The 23,346-nt window shown below is 47.1% G+C and overlaps 2 long non-coding RNA genes across 2 annotated transcripts; one reads left to right on the top strand and one right to left on the bottom strand.

The window, feature by feature from the left end:
- Positions 1 to 737: 737 nt before the first annotated feature.
- LOC140218953 (uncharacterized) lies at positions 738 to 8,103 on the top strand. Its single transcript, XR_011895118.1, has 2 exons — positions 738 to 1,680; positions 2,712 to 8,103. It is a non-coding gene; the product is annotated as an uncharacterized lncRNA (long non-coding RNA).
- Positions 5,201 to 22,577, bottom strand: LOC126521844 (uncharacterized). The gene is made up of 6 exons (XR_008610392.2): positions 21,429 to 22,577; positions 18,724 to 19,221; positions 16,403 to 16,511; positions 15,976 to 16,109; positions 15,161 to 15,339; positions 5,201 to 5,941 (listed from the first exon to the last, which is right to left on the bottom strand). It is a non-coding gene; the product is annotated as an uncharacterized lncRNA (long non-coding RNA).
- Positions 22,578 to 23,346: the final 769 nt, after the last annotated feature.

Below are 23,346 nucleotides of genomic sequence, written 5' to 3'. Positions count from 1 at the left end.
TCCTATCTAAATACATGTAGAAGGAGAATTCGTTTTTCTCGGCAACCACTGCACCACATTTGGCAAGGTTTGGTGCATTTAAAGGAAACTAAAAATCTAGTGACTGTTGGTTTCGAATTTTTCATTTAGTTGTCAATCTTTTTTCAAAAATTGGTAAAAATCAAATATTTTAGAAAACGAAACTATCGAGCTTACAGCTCTGGAACTCAGCAATAAAAAACAATTCCGCAATTCAGTGAATTGCATCTAATAGTACACCTAAAGCGGACAAAATTACACATTAATCTAAAGAAATTTTATAATATGGAAATACAGCTTTTGCAGAACCCTTGCAAACAACGTAACAAATTCACGTAATATATAGATTGACATATCGAATTTGTCTGCTTTCAATGATCTAATGGATGCCGTTTACAGAACTGTGATATCTGTTCTTGAAGCAGAGCTATTAATTTGTAAACTTCGTGCTTATATTTTTTTCGAACTTGCTAACTTTTGAAAATATTTTTGACAAAATCCAGGTCTTAAATCGGAATTCAGTTTCCAACAGACACTAGAATTTATATTTCTCTCTCAAATGCAACAAATTTCATTAAAATCAGTCCAGGGGTTATCTCATAAAACGTTTTTTCATTTTACATGTATTTGAATAGGCCGCGTCGGAGTTAGGCTCGAGCTAAAGCGCCCTCTTGAGTCTGAAAAGATTTAAGATAAAACGCATGCGCTGTCTCTGTCTGAAGTCAACCAAGAAAGAGCGCAGCCATGCTAAATTAACTTGTTTCTAAGTCATTCACCCGTCACTCCAGTAGCGTCTCCGGTTCAATATAGGGTGCCAGAGCATACGGGGCAGCTTTCTCAAGGCGGAAAGCTGGGATTAAAGAAGAAAGAAAGGAATCTTTATTCCGGAATAGCGTAATACAATATGATTGACAACATCATCTAGATTCTTAGCCTACGTGTCTAGTTCTGGATCCATACCGTAAAGTCACCATAAACTGCAACCCAAAGCAAAAATCAAAAGTAGGTTATCTTCTATACATGATTTAAAGTGATGTTTTAATGATGGAGTGCCATTTGGAAGTTTTCTAATGAAACTGGGTATTTAATTTCAGATTTTTGCACCGACAAATGATAGCGAACGTCGACCGTATACATTACGAGTTTTGGCGAGTTGCATTTATTATGGTCAGCTTGCCTAGTGTCCCTTGTGGGCGTGACAAATATTGATGAGAAATGTGGCTTGTTCGTGATTAGTGCCCTGTGGATTAGTATAGCTGTTTTATAGTACCGAGCTGGAATAAGTGGCATTATATTTAACTGTGCAAAAAGATGTGCAAAGGGCGCGTTATTTGTGGCTGATGTAATTATTCTAACAGCAGGTTTATGAATTTTGATTAAAGGTCATTTGATTAAAGGTCAATGTTTAAAGCGTAGGTGAAGGCCCAAAATTCTACGCAATATGTTAAATGGAAATAAAAAAGGCTTAAATAAATGAGACGTAATGGAAATGTTTGCACGTCTTTAATAAAGTATAACAACCAAAAACTATTTTTTTAGTTACTTGTTCAACATATGGAGCCCAGTGCAGCTACGAATCGAGACATATCAGAGGTACAAGTTATACTTAGTAGGAGTTGTTTTTCGGTAAGAAGCAAATACTACTTACTTGGTCTTCTTGTAGTTTAACCCTTTACTGCACAATTTTTTGCTTCCTCAAAATATTATTCATGGAGTTGTAGGGAAGCATAACAGTACCTGTACTCCCATGGAAACTTACTTTAGTGAACGTCTGTGGTTTCAATTTGCAGAAAAAGGGTATGTTGCATATTTGCAACAATGTGCAAATAAAGAAGAAGTTGAAAGTAAAAGATAGATTTAGTGCGATTCATACTCAGATGATTATTTGCACGACACAATCATTGGTGCACCTATGATTTAGTGTGGAACAAAGAGAAGCACTTGGACATGCTTGTGCAGCAAAGGTGGTTCCCACACTTCGTGCAGTACGTCATGCAGATTCCCGTGCAGCCAGAAAACAATGCAGTGTTTTCGGGTTATTGTCAAAATGTAGAACATCGAAGCACAGACGTAAAGCTGTGCCTGTGACGACGTGACACGGCAACGTGCGGAGGCACAGCATACTTTTGAAAAGAAGAAAGGAAATTCGACCAGAGAACATCTTCTCCACATATTGAATCGAAACGGACTTACACTCGTGGCTGTCGTGACTAATTGAATGGTCACTGCCTTCACCATCAGGAGGAATTGCTGGGCCATACCAGCGTTTCGTAGCCATTGCACTTTTCCGAAGAAAATAAACCATGTACACGTTGTTGCATTTGTGCAACATAGCAACGTTGTGTCACCAGGAACAAACTATTCCGAAATGACAATGTTTTTTTGAACTACAGAGTCAGAAGGATGTGGAGCATAGCGTAAGAATTTTTTTGGCGCTGTGTCCTATGGAGAAATACATTTACAATTTGTAAAGCTTACCTATATCACTGCTCGCGGGCGCGCGCAGCCACCGCCACGTTTGTTTTGGTAGAAGATGCGAAGGATTAGCACAGATTGCAGCACAAGGTGCCGCGTTTTACAGACCAATGTTGCGTATATGCAAAAACGTGTAGAGGCAGCTCCAAACTGACTTTGCTTCGGTTTTTAACGCCGTTCATCAGAATGTTGCGTAAATGCAACAAGGTGCAGTAGAGGGTTAAAGCAAGTTTGTTAACTTCAAACCATGTTAAAGCATTCTGCAGGTCAGTTTGAGCGATTTCTTTTGCTTCCTGTAGTGACTGTGGCGAAATTATTAGAGCTGTATCAGCTGCCTATAATATAGAATGAGAAAATCTGAGTGATTTAGGATAATTATTAATGAAGAGAGAGAAGAATATTGGAGCCAGTACCGATCCCTGGGGAACGCCCGTTTTTACTGTCTTTAGTGAAGATTATTTGCTCCTAACTACTACGTATTGCTTACCGTTTGTTAAATAGCAGCGAAAAAAGCAAAGTGCTTCTCCTCTAAAACCATAATGTTCTACTTTTCGTAATAGTGTACTGTGACTACAGCGTCAAACGCTTTTCTAATAACCAAGAAAACGCCGCGTGCGAAGTAGTTCTTGTTAAGTGCTTGGTTTACTGTTTCTATTAGGGAGCTTACTGCAGTATTAACGGAGTAAACAGTTCGAAAAGCGTGTTGTGCGTTTGAAAGTATACTTTAGATACCTAGGAAATACCTTACAAAAAGAAGACATGCGAAGAATAAAAAAAATAGACGACGCTGTCAAGCATCTTTTGTGTCCCGTTTTCTTCTTTCACCCGATTCCTTGGCATATGGCGAATAACCACCACAATCATCATCACCGTTATCAACATCATTTCTCTCCCGTAAGCGCTGGAAATTTCTCACATGCACAAACGGTTTTAGATGACCGTCACCGGCTGTAACAAGGCGTCCGTGTTCAGTGTGTCTATTTTCCGATTATTATGCCTCGCCTGCCCCGAGCCGCATTGTAGAGCAGCAAACCAGATTTTCTCTTCTGGTTGACCATGTCTTTCTATTTCCTTTCGTCTCTCTCTTGTTCACGAACGGTGCTAGGCTATTCAAAAACGAAATACGATAGACACTTAGCATAGTCACATCTGCCTGATGCAAACCTAACTCTCCCATCGCGGTGTTAAAATTAATAACGAAAGATAGACCTAAGGTAGCAACGTACAAAAGCCTTTTAACTGATGCGTAGACGATGTATAGTTCCCATGAAGGCACCTGCGGAAAATGATCCAGAAATCATCCTTAGCGCTAGAAACACCCGAGCGGTCGAAGCCCTCAAAAGTAGCCGAGTGTGAGGAAGGTTTTTGTACGAAACAAATTTCGAGTGATCCTGGCTGCTCCCTGAACGCTAGAGGGTTCGCTCAGCTTTGTACCCGACACGTACGTAAGCGAAAAAAGCATACAAGCACGCATATTTGGCGGTCTGGCGAGGGTTTAAACTCCCCAAGAGGAATCTTCCCGCGCATTTCTGCCGGCTTTCGCTTCTGCCACGAAATTTCCAAGATACCCGCAACCTTTACGAGACGCGGGCTCGTAGTTAGAGGTATCCAGCTTCGATATGTCACCGAGGGCGTGCGGGATTCCGTTATACACTCGCTCGCCGGGTACTAGCGAGTGATATCGCGTGTTGCGAAACACTCTTTACGGATACATCAGCGTGGGCGGACAGGTGCGTGGGTTGACGCTGGTTCGGCGTTGCACGCAGTTACATCAAAGAGGTAACGCTTCGAGTTTGCGCTGCCGTGCTCGCCGTGTTCGGTGGTCTATCTCGGCGCTCGCCCCCGCAGCAAACAAAGCTGGAACGCTCGGATTCTGCTGAACATATTTCATCCGTAAGCCGCAAGGCAGTGTAATGACCTTTCCTGTGGAAGTTATTCAGCAGTAATCTGATCACCGCTGAGAGTCTGCGCTCTCACTTCTGCCTCGAGCTTGGCATAAAACTGACAAAGCCGGCAAAACAAGACCGGTGTTGTTGAAATGAAGTTTTATTATCTAAGCATGAGCCTATAAAGCTCGAATGTGAACGAACCTTCGTAAAGTTAAAGCAACAAGACTCAAAAACATACCAATCTCTCAGACCCGAGTTAGCGCGTACTTTAGCCGGTGTAGTGCTATTTGTCAAGACATTAATATTTGCGCACCACTTGAAACGAGGACTGCATGGGGAACAACAGAGACATTACGCTTGTGTCTTTCCCTCCCCAGTCCTCGTTTCAAGTGGTGCACAAATACCATTGATCTTTAATTGTAACCAACTATCCCAAACCAGTACCTTTGCTAAGATAGTGACGTTTCAGGAAATTGGATGTTTTCCATTGCACCTTTCCTTCAAAATATGGTCGCACTGTTTATGCGGTGCAACTATTTAATAGCCCATATACATATGTAGGAATGCTTCTAAAAGGAAAGGCCTGAATTGAAGGCAGTACAAGTAAGACGATGCCACTTTTTGTCCAGTGCATGCTTCGACACTTTTTGACTGAGGTTAAGAAATGAGCACTCGGGCAACTTCGGCAATGAACAATAAACCGAAGGCCGGGAGATGAATCTGCGAAAATATTCGAAATATGAAGCTTTAGCGATAGAGGAAGCATTTGAAAAGACTGTCAAACAGACGCTAATTATTTGCACAACGTGAGACGCAGACACGTTAAAATGACATTTATTGCGCACGTGCCAGGTTCATTAATGTTTTATTTGTGGTTTCTTGTATTAGAGGCATTTTTTGCATAACGCATCAGGAGTCATTAAGCACTTTATTATGTGGGCTGCCTTGTCAGATCAGGAAGAGTTGGGTTCTACAAAGTAGAACGCACAACCATTGCTTCCGTCGTCATCATTCATTTCGCCTCCCACAAGCAGCCCCCAAACCCGAGCCATGCTTCTCCGGGGGATAGTTTTGGTTTGGGACGTTGGTCCATATCCGGACAAGGGCAAGCCAAAAGGCGGCTTCGCTCTTTCGCTCGTTGGCTTACTAGTGTAAATAAATAGCAAGAACAAGACTGTTAGCGCCTGCGCTAACACGCCTTAATACTTCTCGGCACAGCAGGCCGCAAGTTACCATCTCATACAGGAATACTGACGCTTTCATTCTGTGTTGCTTTACAAGGAAAAAAAAAAAGCTAGATTCAAGGATCTTCTGCACTATTTCCGGGTGCACATTGTAGATATTCGTGGACAACATGTCCCATTATGCACCATCCTGGACACTGAAAGACTGCCGAGAAGAATTTCGCCCCGCCTGGAAACTGTCGATGACATACACCGTGAACACTCTGGGAGGATCTGCTTATTCGGCGTCCTCTTTTGTCTGAAAGAAAGGTTCATCTTTCTTGGTTCTTCTCGTGGTGTTAGACTTGGGAATGGTAGTACCGACTCACGCTGACCCTACGAATGCGAGAAATTGCAGAACACTGATAATTTTGTAATTGTGATGTGTGCGTTCAAGCAAACAATGAACAGGAAATTTCCGACACACAGGAGCTGAAAAAACAAATTAGAGCATTTACAAAGTGTATCTATGGAGGACAAGCGTTAATTCAAGCTAGAAATATTTTAAAGGTGCAAAACACACAGCGAAAGAAAAAGAAAGCGGGCATAAGACAAAAAAGCCAGTCCCCTATTATTCGCGTTGTTTCGGAGTACACTACTGCACAAGCTTGCACAGCGCATGCAGAAAAGCCGATGAGACATTAAGACAAGCAAGCAGCAAGACTGAAAACGAGTGAGCACGCAAACATAGTCAATAAGCCACTAATGGAACCGGCAAGCAATCGGCCGAGATGTATACTGAAATCAGCAACATGCAACCAGAAAGCAATGAAGCCAGCAAGGAAAAATGTACCTTGATAAGTTTCACGGAATGTAATTCGTGCAAGCAGACAGGACACACAGCATGCAAGCAAGCCTACGTTACCGTCATAAGAAGAGGAGCCAGACAAAAAAAAAAGGGCAGGCAAATATAGTCCATGAGGCAAGCCAGTGAAGGAACAAGCAAGCAATCAACCGAGCTGGATATGGACATTAGGAAGGTGAGATCATAAAATAATCAAGCCAGCAAGCAAAAACACCATCATGACAGGTACGTGATGTCATTCGTGCAAGCAAGTCTAAGAGTCAGTCACATTCAAAGAGCAAGTATTAAAGGTATCAAACAGGCGAATGTGGACGATGAGTTAAGCCAGCAAAACAAAAAACAAGCAATAAGCCGAACTGGATGGTTAAGACGTCGACGAGCAAGCAGGAAGCAATGAAGCCAGAAAGTGGAAAAGCCCCCATCCTAGAACGTTGGAAGGGCATTCGTGCAAACAGGCAGAAACATCAGGATCCACGCAAGCCTACAGGACAGTCACAAGACAAGCAGCAAAGACAAGAAAGACAGGGCAGGGAAATATGGTTGATGAGGCGAGCCAATGAAGGAACAAGCAAGTATTCAGCCGAGTTGGATACTGAAATTAGCGACGAGGAAGCAGGATACAATCAATATAGCAAGCAAATGAGCCTTTGGCACATACCAATGTCATTCGTGCAAGCAGGCAGAGACCTCAGCGTGCAGGCAAGCCTATGGCATGGTCACAAGACAAGCAGCAAGGCCAAAAAGGAGAGGGCAGGCTAATATGGTTAATGAGGTGAGACAGCCAAAAAACAAGCAAGCAATCAGCCGAGCGGGATGGCTAAATCAGTGAATAGCATGGAAGAAGCACTCAAAGTAGCAAGCAAATAAATGAGCCGTAATCTTAGCACATAACGATGTCATTCGTGCAAGTAGGCAGAGACCTCAGCGTGCAGGCAAGCCTACGGTACAGGCACCAGACAAGGAGGAAGGCTAAAAAGAAGAGTGCAGGTAAATGTGGCTTATGACGCAAATCAGCAAAACAGAAAAAAAACAAGCAATCGGACAAATTGGATGGCGAAATCAGCGACGAGCAAGCAGGAAGCTATCAAACGAGCAAGCAGAAAAGCCCCCATCCTAGCATGTTATAAGGGCATTCGTGCAAGCAGGCAGAAACCTCAACGGGCAAGCAAGAAGAAAGGCCAAAAAGTAGAGGGTAGGGGTACAGTTGATGCGGCAAGACAGTGAATGAACAAGCAAGCAATCAGCCAAGCTGGATGGCAAAACCAGGGACGAGCAAGCAGGAAGTAATCAAGGAAGCAAGCACCTCCATCCTAGCACATAGCAATGTCATTCGAGCAAGCAGGCAGGGATCTCCGCGTGCAGGTGAATCTATGGGTTAGTTACAAGAGAAAGAGCAAAGTCAAAAAGGAGAGAGTAACGGAATATGGTTTATGAGTCAAGCCATTGAGGGAAAACTCCAGCAGTCAGACAAGCTGGATAGCAAAGTCAGTGACGAGCAAGCAGGAAGCAATCAAGCCAGCAAGCAGAAGTGCCCGCATCCTTGCACGCTGAAATGTCATTCGTGCAAGCAGTCAAGAACTTCAGCATGCAGACAAGCCTAAAAACAGTCACTTGACAAAGCGCCATGCCAAGAAGGCGAGTGCAGGCCAATGTGGCTTATGACGCAAAGCAGCAAAAAAAAAAAAAAAAACAAGCAATCAGACAAATTGGATGGTGAAATCAGCAACGAGCAAGCAGAAAAGCCCCCATCCTAGAATGTTGGAAGGGCTTTCGTGCAAGCAGGCAGAAACCTCAGTGTGCAAGCGAGCCTATGTTACAGTCACATGACAAGAAGGCCAAAAAGCAGAGGGTAGGGGTACAGTTGATGCGGCAAGACAGTGAATGAACAAGCAAGCAATCAGCCAAGCTGGATGGCAAAATCAGGGACGAGCAAGCAGGAAGTAATCAAGAAGCACTTCCATCCCAGCACATAGCAATGTCATTCGTGCAAGCAGGCAGGGATCTCAGCGTGCAGGTGAATCTACGGGATAGTCACAAGACAAAGGGCAAAGTCAAAAAGGAGAGTGGAGGGGAATATGGTTGATGAGTCAAGCCAGTGAGGTAAAACGCAAGCAGTCAGCAAAGCTGGTTAGCAATATCAGTGATGAGCAAGCAGGAAGCAATCAAGCCAGCAAGCAGAAGTGCCCGCATCCTTGCACGCTCAAATGTCATTCGTGCAAGCCGTCAAGAACTTCAGCATGCAGACAAGCCTAAATGACAGTCACTTGATAAAGCGAAATGCCAAATAGGAGAGAGGAGGGGAGCACGAATGATGCAGCAAGACAGTGAACGAACAAGCAAGCAATCAGCCAAGCCGGATGGCCAAATCAGCGATCAAGGCAGCAAGCACCTCCATCCTAGCACAAAGCAATGTCAGTCGTGCAAGTAGGTAGGGATCTCAGCGTGCAGGAAAATCTAAAATATAGTCACAGAGCAAGGCCAAGAAAGACGGCAGGGGAATATTGTCCACGAGGCAAACCAGTGAAAAAGCAAGCAGTCAGTTGCGTGAAGCAGCAAGCTAATGATCCCTCGGCACATAGCGATGTCATTCATGTAAGCAGGCAGCGGCCTTCGCAGCAGGCAAGCCTACGTGAAGGCCACAGGACAAGGAGAAAGGTCAAAAAGGAGAAGGCAGGCTAATATGGCTAATGAGCTAAGACAGCGAAAAAACAAGCAAGCAATCAGCCTTGCTGAATTCTTAAATCGGCGACGAGCAAGCAGGAAGCTCTCAAGATAGCAAGCAAATGAGCGCTCATCTTAGCACATGCCGATGTCATTCGTGCAAGCAGGCAAGCCTAGGGGCAGCCACAAGACAAGGCAGAAGGCTAAAGAGGAGAGGGCAGGCGAAGTGGTTGATGACGTTAGCCAGCAAAACAACATACAACCAATCAGCCGAGTTCAATGGCGAAATCAGCGACGAGCAAGCAGGAAAGCCTCCATCCTAGCACGTTGGAAGGGCACTCGTGCAAGCAGGCAGAAACCTCAGCGTGCAAGCAAGCCTACGGGACAGTCACAAGGAGCAAGGCCAAGAAACAGAGGGCAGGGAAAAAGGCGAGCCAGCGAAGGAACAAGCAAGCAATCATCCGAGTTGGATAGCGAAATCAGTGACGAGCAAACAGAAAGTAATCAAGGCGGCAAGCACCTCCATCCAAGCACATAGCAATGTAATTCGTGCAAGCAGGCTGGGACCTCAGTGTGCAGGCAAATCTACGAGACAGTAAAAGGACAAGGAGCAAGGCCAAAAACAAGAGAGCAGGGGAACGTGGTTGATATGGCAAGCCATTCAAGGAAAAAGCAAGCAGTCAGCCAAAATGCTTGGCTAAATCAGCGACGAACAAGCAGGAAGCAATGAAGCCAGCAAGCAGAAGAGCGCCCATCTTAGCATGCTGAAATGTCGTGCGTGCAAGCAGGCAGAAACCTACGTGTGCAGGCAAGTATACGTAACAGTAACAAGGATCAAGGCGAAAAAAGAGAGGGCAGGAGAATATGGTTGTTGAGGTGAGACAGCGAAAAAACGAGCAAGCAATCACCCGAGCTGGATGGCTAAATCAGCGACGAACAAGGAGGAAGCACTCAAAATAGCGAGGAAATGAGCCCCAATCTTAGCACATCGCGATGTCATTCGGGCAAGTAGGCAGAAACATCAGCGTGTAGCAAGCCTACAGCACAGGCACAAGACAAGGAGGAAGGCTAAAAAGGAGCGGGCAGGTGAATATGGTTTATTACGCAAATCAGCAAAATAAAAAGCAACCAATCAGTCGAGTTCGATGGCGAAATCAGCGACGAGCAAGCAGGGAGCTATCAAGCCTGCAAGCAGAAAAGCCCACATCCTAGCCCGTTGGAAGGTCACTCGTGCGAGTAGGCAGAAACCACAGCGTGCAGGCAAGCCTACGGGGTAGTCACAAGAATGGCAACAAGGCCAAAAATGAGAGGGCGGGGGAATACGTTTGATGAAGCGAGCCAGTGAAGAAACAAGCAAGCAATCAGCCGATTTGGATGGTGAAATTAGCGACGAGCACGCAAGATGCAATCCAGATAGCAAGCAAATGAGCGCTTGCCACATACCGATGTTATTCGTGCAAGCACGTAGATAGTTTAGCATACAGGCAAGCCTATGCGAGTCACATGACAAAGAGAAAAGCCGAAAAGCAGAGGGCAGGGGAATAGGTGATGCAGCAAGACAGTGAATGAACAAGCAAGCAATCGGACAAGCTCGATCGTGGTATCAGCGACAAGCAAGCAGAAAGTAATCAAGGCGGCAAGCACCTCCATGCTAGCACATAGCAATGCCATTCGTGCACGCAGGCAGCGACCTCAGCGTGCAGGTAGATCTACGAGACAGTCACAAGACAAAGAGCAAAGCCAAAAAAGAGAGGGCAGGAAAATATGGTTGGTGAGCCAAGCAAGTGAAGGAAAAAGCAAGCACTCAGTCATGCTGGAGGGCAAAACCAACGATGAGCAAGCAAGAAACAATCAAGTTAGCAAGCAGAAGAGCCCCCCATCCCTAGCACATTGCAATGTCATTCGCGCAAGCAGGCAGAGGCTTCAGCGTGCACGCAAGCCTACGTTGCAGTCACATGACAAAGATAAGGCCGAAAATTAGAGGGCAGGCTAATATAGTTAATAATGTAAGACAGCGAAAAAACAAGCAAGCAATCAGCCGAGCTGGATGGCTAAATCAGTGACGAGCAAGCAGGAAGCACTCAAGATAGCAAGAAAATGCGCCCTCATCTCAACACATGCCGATGTAATTCGTGCAAGCAGGCAGAAACCTCAGGTTGCAGGCAAGCCTACCAGACAGTCACAAGGCATGGAGCAAGCCTAAAAGGAGAGGGCAGACGAATGTGATTTATGAGTCAATCCGCCAAAACAAGAAGCTAATAATCAGCGGATTGGATGGCGAAATCTGTTAAGAGTAAGCAGGAGGCAATGAAGCCTGCAATCAGGGAAGCCTCGATCCTAGCACATTGAAAGGGCATTCGTGCAAGCAGGAATAAACGACAGCGTGCAGTCAAGCCTACGTGACAGTCAAGACAAGGAGCACGGGCTAAAAGGCGAAGGCAGGGAAAAACGAAATATGTGGTTTTACGTGCGAAAACAGTTTTCTGATTACGATGCATGCCGTAGTCGAGGACTCCGGAAATTTCGACTACCTGGGGTTCTTTAACGTGTACCTCAATCTAAGTACACGGTTGTTTTCACATTTCGCCCCCATCGAAATGCGGCCGCCTTGGCCGCGATTCGATCCCGCGACCTCGTGCTCAGCAGCCCAACACCATAGGACTGGGCAACCACGGCGGGTCGAAGGCAGGCTAGTATGGTTGATGAGGCAAGTTAGTAACGGAGCTAACTAACAATCAGGTGAGCTGGATGGCAAAATCAGCGATGAGCAAGCAAGATGCAATGATGCCAGCAAGCACCTCTATCCTAGCAAATAGCAACGTCATTCGTGCAAGCAGGCAGGAACCTCAGCGTGCATGCAAGCCTACTGGAAAGTCACAAGACAAGGATTAAGGCCAAAAAGGAGAGGGCAGGGGAATATGATTTATAAGGCAAGCCAGGGAGGGAAAAAACAAACAATTATCCGAGTTGAAAGCGAAATCAGCGGCGAGCAAGCAGGAAGCTAACAAGCCAGCAAGCAGAAAAGCCCCTATCTTTTCACGTTGGAATGTCATTCATGCAAGCAGGCAGCAACCTTAGCGTGCTGGCAAGCCTACGTAACAGTCACATGACAAAGACCATGGCCAAAATAGACAGTGCAGGGCATTGCGGTTAATGATGTAAGACAGCGATCGAACAAGCAAACAATAAACCAAACTGGATGGCAAAATGAGCGACGAGCAAACATTGAGTAATCAAGCGAGCAAGCAAATGAGCCCTGATCTTAGCACATACCACTGTCATGCGTGCAAACAGGGAAAGACCTACCGCATGCAGGCAAGCCTAGGTGATTGTCGCATGAGAAAGAGCAAGGCTGAAAAGGAGAGAGCCGAGGAATGTGGTCAGTGAGGCAAGTCAGTGAAGCAACAAGCAAGCAACTAGCCGAGCTGGACAGCGAAATGAGCTGCGAGCAAGCAAGAAGCAATCAATCCAGCAAAAGAACAACCCCCATTCTAGCACGTTGCAATGATATTCGTGCAAGCAGGCAAGGACGTCAGCATGCAGGCAAGCTTACGAGACAATCACAAGACAAGGATCCAGGGCTAAAAGGAGAGCAGGGAAATATTGTTGAGGCAAGCCAGTGAAAGAAAAAGGAAGCAATCAGCCGAGGGGCATTGCGAAATCAGCGAAGAGCAAGCAGGAACCACTCCAGCCAGCAAGCAAATGAGCTCTTATTTTAGCATGCTGCAATGGCATTCGCGCAAGCAGGCAGAGACTTTAGCGTGCAGTCAAGTGTACGAAAGATTCACAAGACAATGCGCAAGGCCGAAAATGAGAGGGCAAGCTAACATGGTTAATGTGGCAAGCCATGGAAACAAGCAAGCAATCAGCCGAGTGGGATGGCAAAATCAACGACGAGCAAACAGGAAGTAATCAAGCCAGCAAGCTCCTCCACTCTAGTACAAAGCAATGTCATCTTTGGAAGCAGGCAGGGACCTCGACATGCAGGCAAATCTACGAGATAGTCACAAGACAAAAAGCAGAGCCAAAAAGGAGAGGGCAGGGAAATATTGTCGATGAAGCAAGTTATTGAAAGGAAAAGCAAGCAATCAGCTGCGCTCAATGGCGAAATAACCTACGAGCAAGCAGGAAGCAAGCAAGCCAGCAAGCAAATTTGCCCCTTAGCACATACCGATGTCATTTGTACAAACAGGTAGGGACCCCAGCGTACAGGCAAGCCTACGGGACAGTCATAAGACAAGCAGCAAGGCCAAAACGGAGAGGGCAGTGCAATGTGGCTGATAAGTCAAGCCAGTGAAGGAAAAAGAAAGCAATTAGGCAGGCTGGATGGCAAAATCAGCGGCGAGCAAGCAGGAATCAATCAAGCCAGCAAGCAGAAGAGCCCCTTCCTAGGACGCTGCATTGTAATTCGTGAGAGCAGGCAGGTACTCCTGCATGCATGCGGGCTGGCCTGGTGACGATGTTGTAGGTGTGACTGTCTCCTGCCCATATTGATGCCACGCACGTTGTTCTGCCGAGATTCGACTCCGCAGCCGGAATCAAAGTGACACCGTGTCGAACAGCCTCCCCTATTATCAACTACCTCCAGGGCTAGTTCGCCGTGCGGCTGAATAGGCGCCCCACGCAGAGACGCCAAGTGTAGCAAGACATGGAGCTAGGCTGAAAAGAGGAGGACTGGGAAATATATTGAGGCATGTCAGGGAAGGAAAATGCAAGCGAAGGAAAGTGCAAGCAATTAGCCTAGCTGGAAGGCGGAATCAGTGGTGAGCAAGCAGGAGGCAATCTGGCCAGCAAGCCAGTAAACAGAAGAACCAGCATCTTAGCACCATCATGTGTTATTCGTGCAAGTGGGCAGGAAAGTGAGCGTGTGGGCAAGCTTACAAGATGATGGTTTATGAGGCAAGCTAGTGAAAAAGAACAAGCAAGAAATTGGCCAATCTGTATAGTGAGATCAGCAGCGAGCAAGCAGAGAAGCAATCAAGCCGGTCAGTCAAAAGACCCCAAATGATGTACGCTCTGTCATTCGTGCCAAATGGCACTGAACTAAATGAGCATGTGAACCCTCGCGCCAACGATTACACAAGGAACAAGTCAGATATTGAGCAAGCAGGCAGGCAGTGAAACGAGCGAGCGATTATCCGACCAACAGCGAGCGAACAGGGCGCCCGGGGATCCCATGATACATGTAAGCGTGAAATAAAGGGGACATGTAAGTGTGCACGAAGATAGGAATATATAATGTAAGATGGTGGTCAGGCATTAGTGAAGAATATGAACGTGTAATGCAGGCAGAAATTTTTGAGTTAGCGATACGCTACGCAAAGCGCTAAAGGACTTTGGAAACGGCGAGTCAGTGTTCAGCCAGCATGTGTAACTGCGAAAAAGTTGCAGTTCCATTCATGCAGGATGGGAGAAGTAGAGCAATGATCCCAATGCCGAGACTTGAAACAGGAAAGCAAGCGTGCGAATATGTGAGTGAATCAGTCGAATGATTATTTGGGCAGTCGTCGGACTAAACCAGTTACGAGGTGGTAAGTGATCGAGAAAGTAAACGCAGAAATCTGTCATGTGCTACGGTATCATAGAAGATAATGGTAGCACGTGACCCAATGATAATGCAAGTGGCTGTTGAGGCTATGGAGAAAGTAGGTAACGAGAGAGGAAGCATGGAGAAATCCTAAAAGGGAAGGAACAAAGTGGTGAATTCAAGGATGTTTCCAGTCTGTTCGAACAACCTGTTCTCTTTTCGCGGTGGTTCTGATTCTAATTTTAAGAACTTTTAAAACCATTTCATTAAAGTAGCGACAAAGTTTTCAATCTATACAAATAGAAAAACACCTGCCCACCTGTAGATTGATGCGAAAATAGGCACTTGTCACCGCACATTTGACTTGCCTAATGTACCTGCAAAGCATGTACTAGGATAATGCACTTCAAAGAATGAAAATGCGATGGAAGGTGTTTAGAACCTGGCTGTGGGCTCGTTCGCATCATGTACGGAGAACATTCTTACCACCGGCGCCTGCAAGCGCAACGATTGAATTTGGCAGTAAGCCTGGAGTCCTCGAAGCATACTGCAACACGCTCACGTGAAAGAAGTCTTCATAATTGCAGTTTCCTTCCTGGAAGTGTTCGCATGGCCGCCGAATCGCTCAAGCAAAATGTGCCTCAAGACCAAGATATTCTGCTTCAACGTAGCGGACGCTGGAGTGCCTGAAGTGGGATGCGGGTGGTCTGGAGCAGGAAGGAATGTAGTCTGGTGGGGCCTCTGCACAGACAGGAAGCACCAACAAAAAATGAAAAAAAGAAAGTTTATAGGAGTGGGCAGCACTCGACCAACGTTGCACAAACACACCTGAAGCGCGTCGCGTTTTACTACCTTTGCATAGATGAAGTCGTCGCGACGCTTGAGGCGGCAATGTATACCCTATGGCGAACTAGTGCCGAAATTTTCTAAGATGACAAGACACTCACAAGGCACATGTCATATGACAATGGTTTTAGTAGCTTGGGCTTTTCTTTAGACGCCGCTTTTCGTCTGATATCAAGGAACAACTGCGCGTTTTCGACAGTGCTGGACAAACGCCTGCACAGGCGGGCTACGTACGGTCTGGCTATGCGTGTGTTGTTGGGCGCGTTTCTCGTTGAAGTCATTTTTGCATAAGCCAAAGTGACTCGTGACATGTTTCAGTGGCACGCTGAATAGTCGTAGCAGGCGTAGGCACGGTCGGGTTGGGACGCTTGCTTCCGTCCCAGCACGTCCGTGGTTGCGGTAAACACAAAACAGCGTGCAATGCTTTAGTTGAGAAGCGTTCCAAGCAAGGGACAGTTGTCTAGCCAAAAGTAGTAGGTTACAAGGAGGTTTTAAAGACACTCTGGAGTGACAGTCCTCGCAGATTCTTACCAGTAAAGGTGAAGCCAGGGCTTGCCCCGAATTCACCCGTGAAAACGGGCTTCTTGTTTCGGCCTGAGTTGTTGCCCTTGGATGAGCAATTACATCATCTCCCATTCAAGTTTCCAAGATCTTCAAGCTTCAACCTAAAACCAGTGATACAGATGCACACATCGAGAAATCACTGCACGGCAAGATGGGCCATGTGAAAGCCATTGGCAGTGAGAAGAAAACGCTTGCGGTTCGCTGCCACATGTTAACGGTAAACTATTCCCCTAGTAAGATGGCGCTGGCCGGCTTCACCTTTAGGACATCATCTCCACTCCAAATTGTTTTTAAAACCTCATTGGTCAGTTACTTCCCTTTCAACAACACTTGCAACATCAAGAACTCATACTCGCTTTGCAAGCAACAGATTGCAAGCAGACAACTCGAGTACCTTAGTACAGCATCTCATCCGAGGAAGGCGGTGTCATCGCAGGTGGTTTCAAATGTTGTCCTTGCAAATACATCGGTGCTCGATGGGCGTGCTTCAGTTCTTCATGTGCCTGCATCGGGTAGGGCAATAATTCGAGGCAACATTGCACGAGCACTCACTGCAAATATGAGGCGTTTGACAGCGCCGGCGTTTGGAGCGTGACATTAAGTGCCGCCTACACTCTTTAAAAAATTTGCACCCTTTGGGGCGTATCTTGTCCGACAACAATAAATGTCATCTGACCTGCTCGCATTTCCTTTGTGTAACGCTGCGAGCCCGGTACTTCCAAGTCACGAATGGCTTGTGCGTTAACAGCGTGACTTAGCATTCTCGGCAGGAAAGTAGCATGCGCAGAGTTTTCAAGAAAGGAAACGCAAGCAAGGCAGATGATTATTGTTGTGGGGCAAATATACTCCCCAAGGATGCACCTATTTAAGAGTAGTGTGTCAATACGTAGTAAAGCCAATTTCTGTACGAGATATTGTGACAGCAATCATTTCGCAGCGCAGCACACGGAGCTCTGAGACAGCGTCAACTATAAGCGAAAGTCCTCCAATCGCATCAGCGTGGAAACTCAGACAAGTTCGTTTGAATTCCGGACGAATGTGCTACTTCTGAGCGACAAAATGCGACATTGCTTCGCTATATTATCGCTTTTCACCTAATAACAAGTGCTCAAACTGGCATAAAGTTAGGCCATTTTTCCAGAGTGAGAAGAAAATAATAAACCGCCAGAGAAGTGCAAGGAAGTGTTGCCTGAAGTGCAGTGACAGGCTAACATGGCCTACTACAGAACAAGAAGACTGCGGCAAAATCCATCTCGCAAGGAATTTCCACGTTAATGTGATTAGCATTAAAACAATGTAGGGATGCACCATATTGCTGAAAACACCTTTAGTTGGGGAAGTTGGCAGAGAATGCTTATTTATCCACTACACCTTTGGATGCCACAAAGAAAACATTGTCAGTTTTACCCGAAGGCAAAGCATTGAAATCGATAGCATGGTTTAGCGTTGCACTGAAGGTGTCTCAGGAGGCTGGCGTGATGAGCGTGCCACTAGCGTTGCTCGGCGACGTCGGCGCGAGCGCGCAGAGCGCTAATGGTGCTCTGCCCCTTTCACTTTGCCCTTGGCTGAGCTTGAAGGTCACATTTTACGGAACCCGGCCTTTTCTGGGTTTGTACGTGAGAAGGTATTCTGTTAGAGTTCACTTAGTGGACAAACCCATTTCGTCTGCTGTTGACGTTATGATTGGCTGGGATGTGCTGCGCGTCCGCAGCAGCCAGACGCCGCAGCCAATCAGAACTTCAACAGCAGACGAAACGGACATGTCCAATAGGTGAACTCTTACGGAATGCGTCCCCACGAGTATCAGAGCTATCGTTCTAAAAATTTGTTAAACGGGGCCTTCAAATGTTTTAGTGGCCCCACACCACATGCAGCGACTGCATGCTCGGTTTCACAAACAAGGTTTCACGAAACGCGGCCTCTCAGCTGCAGCCAGTTTAGTTTTACTTGCCTGTGAACGCAGCGTCTACGGATTCGGACGCTACAAAGAAAGCTTCACAAAGGAAGCTTCACTAAAATAAATAAATGCGGCCTCTCAACAGCAGCCACTTTATTGCCGTTGGAACTGTAGACCTGGTGTTCAGCATCGCTAATTTCAAATGAACTACAGCGCGATCGCATAGGCGTCTATTAAAGGCGTAGAACTTCTATATTGATAAGAGCCACAATCTTACTTTTTTACCAGTCGTGCCGCGAAAGAAGCTGGATTTGTACCAGCAGAATGATAAGCTGAAGTATCCAAAAAATTCTAATCGCATTAAAACGTTTCTTCACACAGATGTATGCCTGTCTGACAAATGACACATCTGAGAACCGTATATATGCGAGTTCTTGCCCCACAATTCAATTTCCTTTCGGAATATGGCTCGTGGCCTCGCTCGAACGCAGCAGCGTCAGTGCTGTGGCCTTCAGGCGCGGTTGTGGCTGGCTGTTTCTATTACTCCCACGCGGGATGCGTTGTAGCACTAGGGCGTCATTTTATCGTCGCACCCTTACGAATTCCAGGCTGACCTCCTGCGCGGAGCAGTTACAATACGCAATGAGAAAAACATTACAGCTATGCATACTAGATGTTCACTCGAACGAGACATACGCAAGGTTAACTTATTTCACTATCATTGATCACAACGTTTCAAACTCGAGGCTCCAATATGCACTTTGCGTTGCGGTTGCACCTCATTCGTCGCACAAAAACCATTGCGGAATTCCACTTACCAACTTCACTGCAAAATTTCCGATGCTCTCACGGCAACTGTAGTGTCCTACTGAGGTAGCACCGTAGGGCTCACGTGGAATTGCCTGCTATAGCAGCGGCCCGCATGCGTGGCTCAGGAGGCGGGTGGCGCGTCGGGTCTGAACCTCTCCATAGGCTGTCCCATGGAGCCGCACAAACTTGACCCTGGCGTTGCCGGACGTGGCTAGAACGCAGCGCGTCTCGGGAAGTCCCCTCGAAACCCTCGTTTCTGGTAGGCCAGGGAATGCCAGGGAACCAAGGACCTCGCTCACAATCCGACGGGTCCCGGACGGCGGCCCTGGTCGTCTGCTCCGGGTAGATGAAGGGCACCGGGAAGCCACATGCCTTGCTCGGAAGAACGGTTCCGTTGTCGTGAGCAGGCCGCAGTCGCGTTCGAAATTGTACTCAGCTGGGCGCCGTCTCTCTCTCTGCGCGGCCACGTCAGCCACGTGTCCAGTCACCAAGCGTTCCGTCATGCCCTGCGATCACGTGTCGCGAAACGTGCAGCCCAATCACAGCGCGACGCGCTACCGCACTTCGTCTTTCTCTGTCTTCTCGTTTTCTTCTTTTACTAACTGCACAGCTCACGGAGGAAATACTACTGACCCAATTTTGCCCTACTTGCGGATTTACTCTTTCTTGCGCAGATCAGCAGCTAAGGGCAGCGGCAGTTTACAGTATACTATTTCCCCTTATATCTCCCCCTCCCCCGCTTTTATTTTTAATCAACGTGTCCGGACTTTGCACGTGTAGGTTCGCAGCAAATGGTACTATTAGAAAAACGCACATATGGGAACCGGCCAATCGAAGGCGGCATGACGCGACAGCGTCATGCCGCCTTTGATAGGCCATGCTTGGAACGTATTTGGGGAAGCTAATACGCGAATAGATGTTGGTACTACACACTCGATAACACTACAAATGTTCAAAAACTTATCCACCGAGACTTACGAGACACGCTGCCAAAACGGGCTTTCTTTGAAAATTGCGAAATTTCCGCACAAAAGGTACAGAGAAAAATGACGGGAATGTTTTTGTTTACAGTATTCATGCAAAGAATAAGGGAAAGCAAGTAGCAATAACACCTAGCTGCGAAAGTTAACACACAAATTTTCAGCACGTGAGAACGATCGTATATGCGTCCATTCCTTCTGCAGTTATTCTTTCTTGCCTATTTTCGTTTGTATTCCCGAGAATTGTATTGCGACCGCGGCGGTAGCAGAGCCGTCAATTTCTTACAAGCGCGAAATGTTCAAACTATGTCTGACTGATCGAAGAAGGCACCACTGTAGGTTAAATGAGGCATACAATTGACACTATTGACGCCTAGCGCTTGGGCCTGCAGCGTTCCCAGAAAAACGACGGCGTCAGTTACACCCCCCCCCCCCCCTTTCCTCCTCATTAACTATAGTATAACCGCTGTCCAAAGCTGTAGAAAGGATGAAGGCACCACTGGGAGCTGTCAAGGTCGCCTGCTTTGTACGAGGCTCAGGACGGTATTGAGAGGGCGGGGCGACGGAGCATTCTGAATCGCTACCCGTCAGCGCTAGTTTTCGGACGCCAAGGGACAAGCAGACGCGACGAGGGGATCATACGCGACTCGGGGCCCCTCGATAAGCGCTGAAAACTATCCCTTTTTATTTTTACGTACAAGTGTTAAGTGCTGTTCACATTCAGCGAAAATATACCGTGTACCTAGGCGCGCTCAATACCGCGTGAATGCGTAAGATCCGGGATGTAGGGCCCTCTGGGCTGTACTTATCGGCGACAAGGTGGCCTTGCTGCCTGCGGGATTATCTTACTGAGCTATGCCGAATGCTCGGTTGCTGTAGTCGGAAGTTCAAATCCTTCCCCCCACCCCATTTCCCACACACCAGTGGCCCCACACCACAGCGACTGCATGTTCGGTTTCACAAAGGTTTCACGAAACGCGGCCTGCAGCCAGTTTAGTTTTACTTGCTTGAGAACGCAGCGCCTACACATTCGGACGCCACAAAGAAAGCTTACCTAAATGCGGCCTCCCAACAGCAGCCCGTTTTTTGCCGCTGAAACTGTAGACTTGGGGTTCAGTCAAATGAACTATGGCGCGATCGCATAGGCGTCTATTTCAGGCGTCAGACTTTTATATTTAGAAGAGCCACGTTCTTACTTTTATCAGTCGTGCCGTGAAAGAAGTTGGATTTCTATCGGCAGAATGACAAGTTGTTGAAGTATCGAAAACATTCTAATCGCATTCAAACGTTTAGCTGTATGGCTATCTGACAAATGACACATCTGAGAACTGCATAATCGAGTTCTTGCCCCACAGTTCAATTCTCCTTTCGGAATATGGCTCGTGGCCTCACTCGAACGCAGCAGCGCCAGTGCTGCAACCTTTAAGGACGGTTGTGGCTGGCTGTTTTAATACTCCCACGCGGGATGCGTTGCAGCACCACAGCGTCATTTTACCGTCACACCCTTACGAATTCATGGCTGACCTCCTGCGCGGAGCAATTACAATACGCAATGAGAAAAACATCACAACTATGCATATAAGATGTTTACTCGAACGAGACATACGCCAGGTTAACTTATTTCCTAATCATTGATCATTACGTTTCAAAGCAAACTGGGGGCTCCGCGATGCACTTTGCGTTGTGATTACGCCTCATTCGTCGCACAAAAACCATTGCGGAATTCCACTTACCAACTTCGCTGCAAAATTTCCGATGCTCTCACGGCAATTGTAGCCTCCTACTGAGGTAGCACCGTAAGGCTCACGTGGAATTGCCTGCTATAGCAGCGGCCCGCATGCGTGGCTCAGGAAGCGGGTGGCGTGTCGGGTTGTGTGTTCCCCGGGTGTCGGGTCTGAGCCTCTCCATCGGCTGTCCCATGGAGCCGCACAATCTCGTCCCTGGCGTTGCCGAATGTCGCTAGAACGCAGCGCGTCTCGGGAACTCGCCTTGGGATCCTTGTTCCTGGTAGGCCAGGGAATGCCAGGCAACCAAGGACCTCGCTCGCAATCGACGGGTCCTGGACGGCGGGCCTGGTCGTCTGTTTCGGGTAGATGAGGGGCACCGGGAAGCCACAGACCTTGCTCGGAAGAGCGGTTCCGTTGCCGCGAGCCTGCCGCAGTCGCGTTCGAAATTGCACGCAGCTGGGCACCGTCTCTATCTGCGCGGCCTCGTCAGCCACGTGTCCAGTCACCAAGCGTTCCGTCATGCCCTGCGATCACGTGTCGCGAAACGTGCGGCCCCAATCACAGTGCGACGCATTACCGCACTTCGTCTTTCTCTGTCTCCTCGTTTTCTTCTTTTACTAACCGCACAGCTCACGGAGGAAATGCTACTGACCTAATTTTGGCCTACTTGCGATTTTACTCTTTCTTGTGCAGCTCAGCAGCTAAGGACAGCGGCAGTTTACAGTATACCTTTGCCCCTTGCATCTCCCGCTCCTCCGCTTTTTTTTTTGCTTGTTTGTTAATCAACGGGTCCGAACTTTGCACGTGTAAGTTCGCAGCAAACGGTACTATTAGAGGAACGCACACATAGGAATAGCCCTATCAAAGGCGGCCTGACGCGACAGCGGTCCGCCGCATGTTCCGTTGTATCTCGTGTGTGTCGGCAGGAAGCACGTGCTACGCAAACACATTTTTGGGCCTTTTGCGTGACGCATGCAGGCACTGACGCTGCCTGCGTTGGCTGTCGGCCAATGCGAAGAATTCGAGCCCACAATTTCACGTCGATACACGTTCTTTCGTGTAGCAAGTTTTGACAGGAATACGGCGCGGCGGTGCGGGTGGACTGCCAATTTGGGTATTAAATTTGGGCGTTGGGGCAGCACCCTACACTGTAGTGCCCACAGTGCAAGAAGCGCTCCCTTCCGACTCCTTCTCTCTGAACCTGGTTCCTCTCGCTTTTTTACGCTTATGCGGCCGGTACACACAGCAAGTGAAACGGAAGTTAAGGGCGAATGTGCCGTATGGTGATTACCCAATGTCTTTAAGAGCCACAAGTTAAAATTAAATTGAATTAGGGGGTTTTACGTGCCAAAAGCACAATCTCATTATGAGACACGCCGTAGTGAGGGACTCCAGAAATTTGGAGCACCTGGGGTTTTTTAACGTGCACCTAAATCAAAGTACACGGGTGTTTTCGCACTTCACCCCCATCTAAATTCGGCCGCCGTGGCCGGGATTGGATCCCGCGACCTCGTGCTTAGCAGCCCAACACCAAAGTATTAGTACTAAGCAACCGAGGTAGGTCTCGTATTGTATTTCCAGGCCTCTAGACATTGATTCGAACTGTCTTTATTCTTATTTCTTTTTCGCAAATGGAACGGTTTCTGGAAAAAAGCTGCGCAAGAAGCTTGACGAAGGTCCAGAAAGCGTTAGTAACTTGAAAGCGGTGGTATAGTTTGGAAATTCGACATTTCAGCGCATAACTCACAGCACTGATCTTAGAACATGCATCACTTCAACATATGAGACTAGTACACTTACATCTATACCCAATACTTTACCATGACATTATCATGTCATGGTATCATAACCGATAATATATTGAAAGGTGTGCGTGTTTAGGTTTCTGGGGTGACCCCTTTTCACCGGCTAACAAATGTTAAAC

Source organism: Dermacentor andersoni, chromosome 6 (assembly GCF_023375885.2).
Source record: "Dermacentor andersoni chromosome 6, qqDerAnde1_hic_scaffold, whole genome shotgun sequence".
NCBI lineage: Eukaryota > Metazoa > Arthropoda > Arachnida > Ixodida > Ixodidae > Dermacentor > Dermacentor andersoni.
Note: the sequence above shows the minus strand (reverse complement) of the source record. Positions and strands in the feature narration are given on the sequence as shown.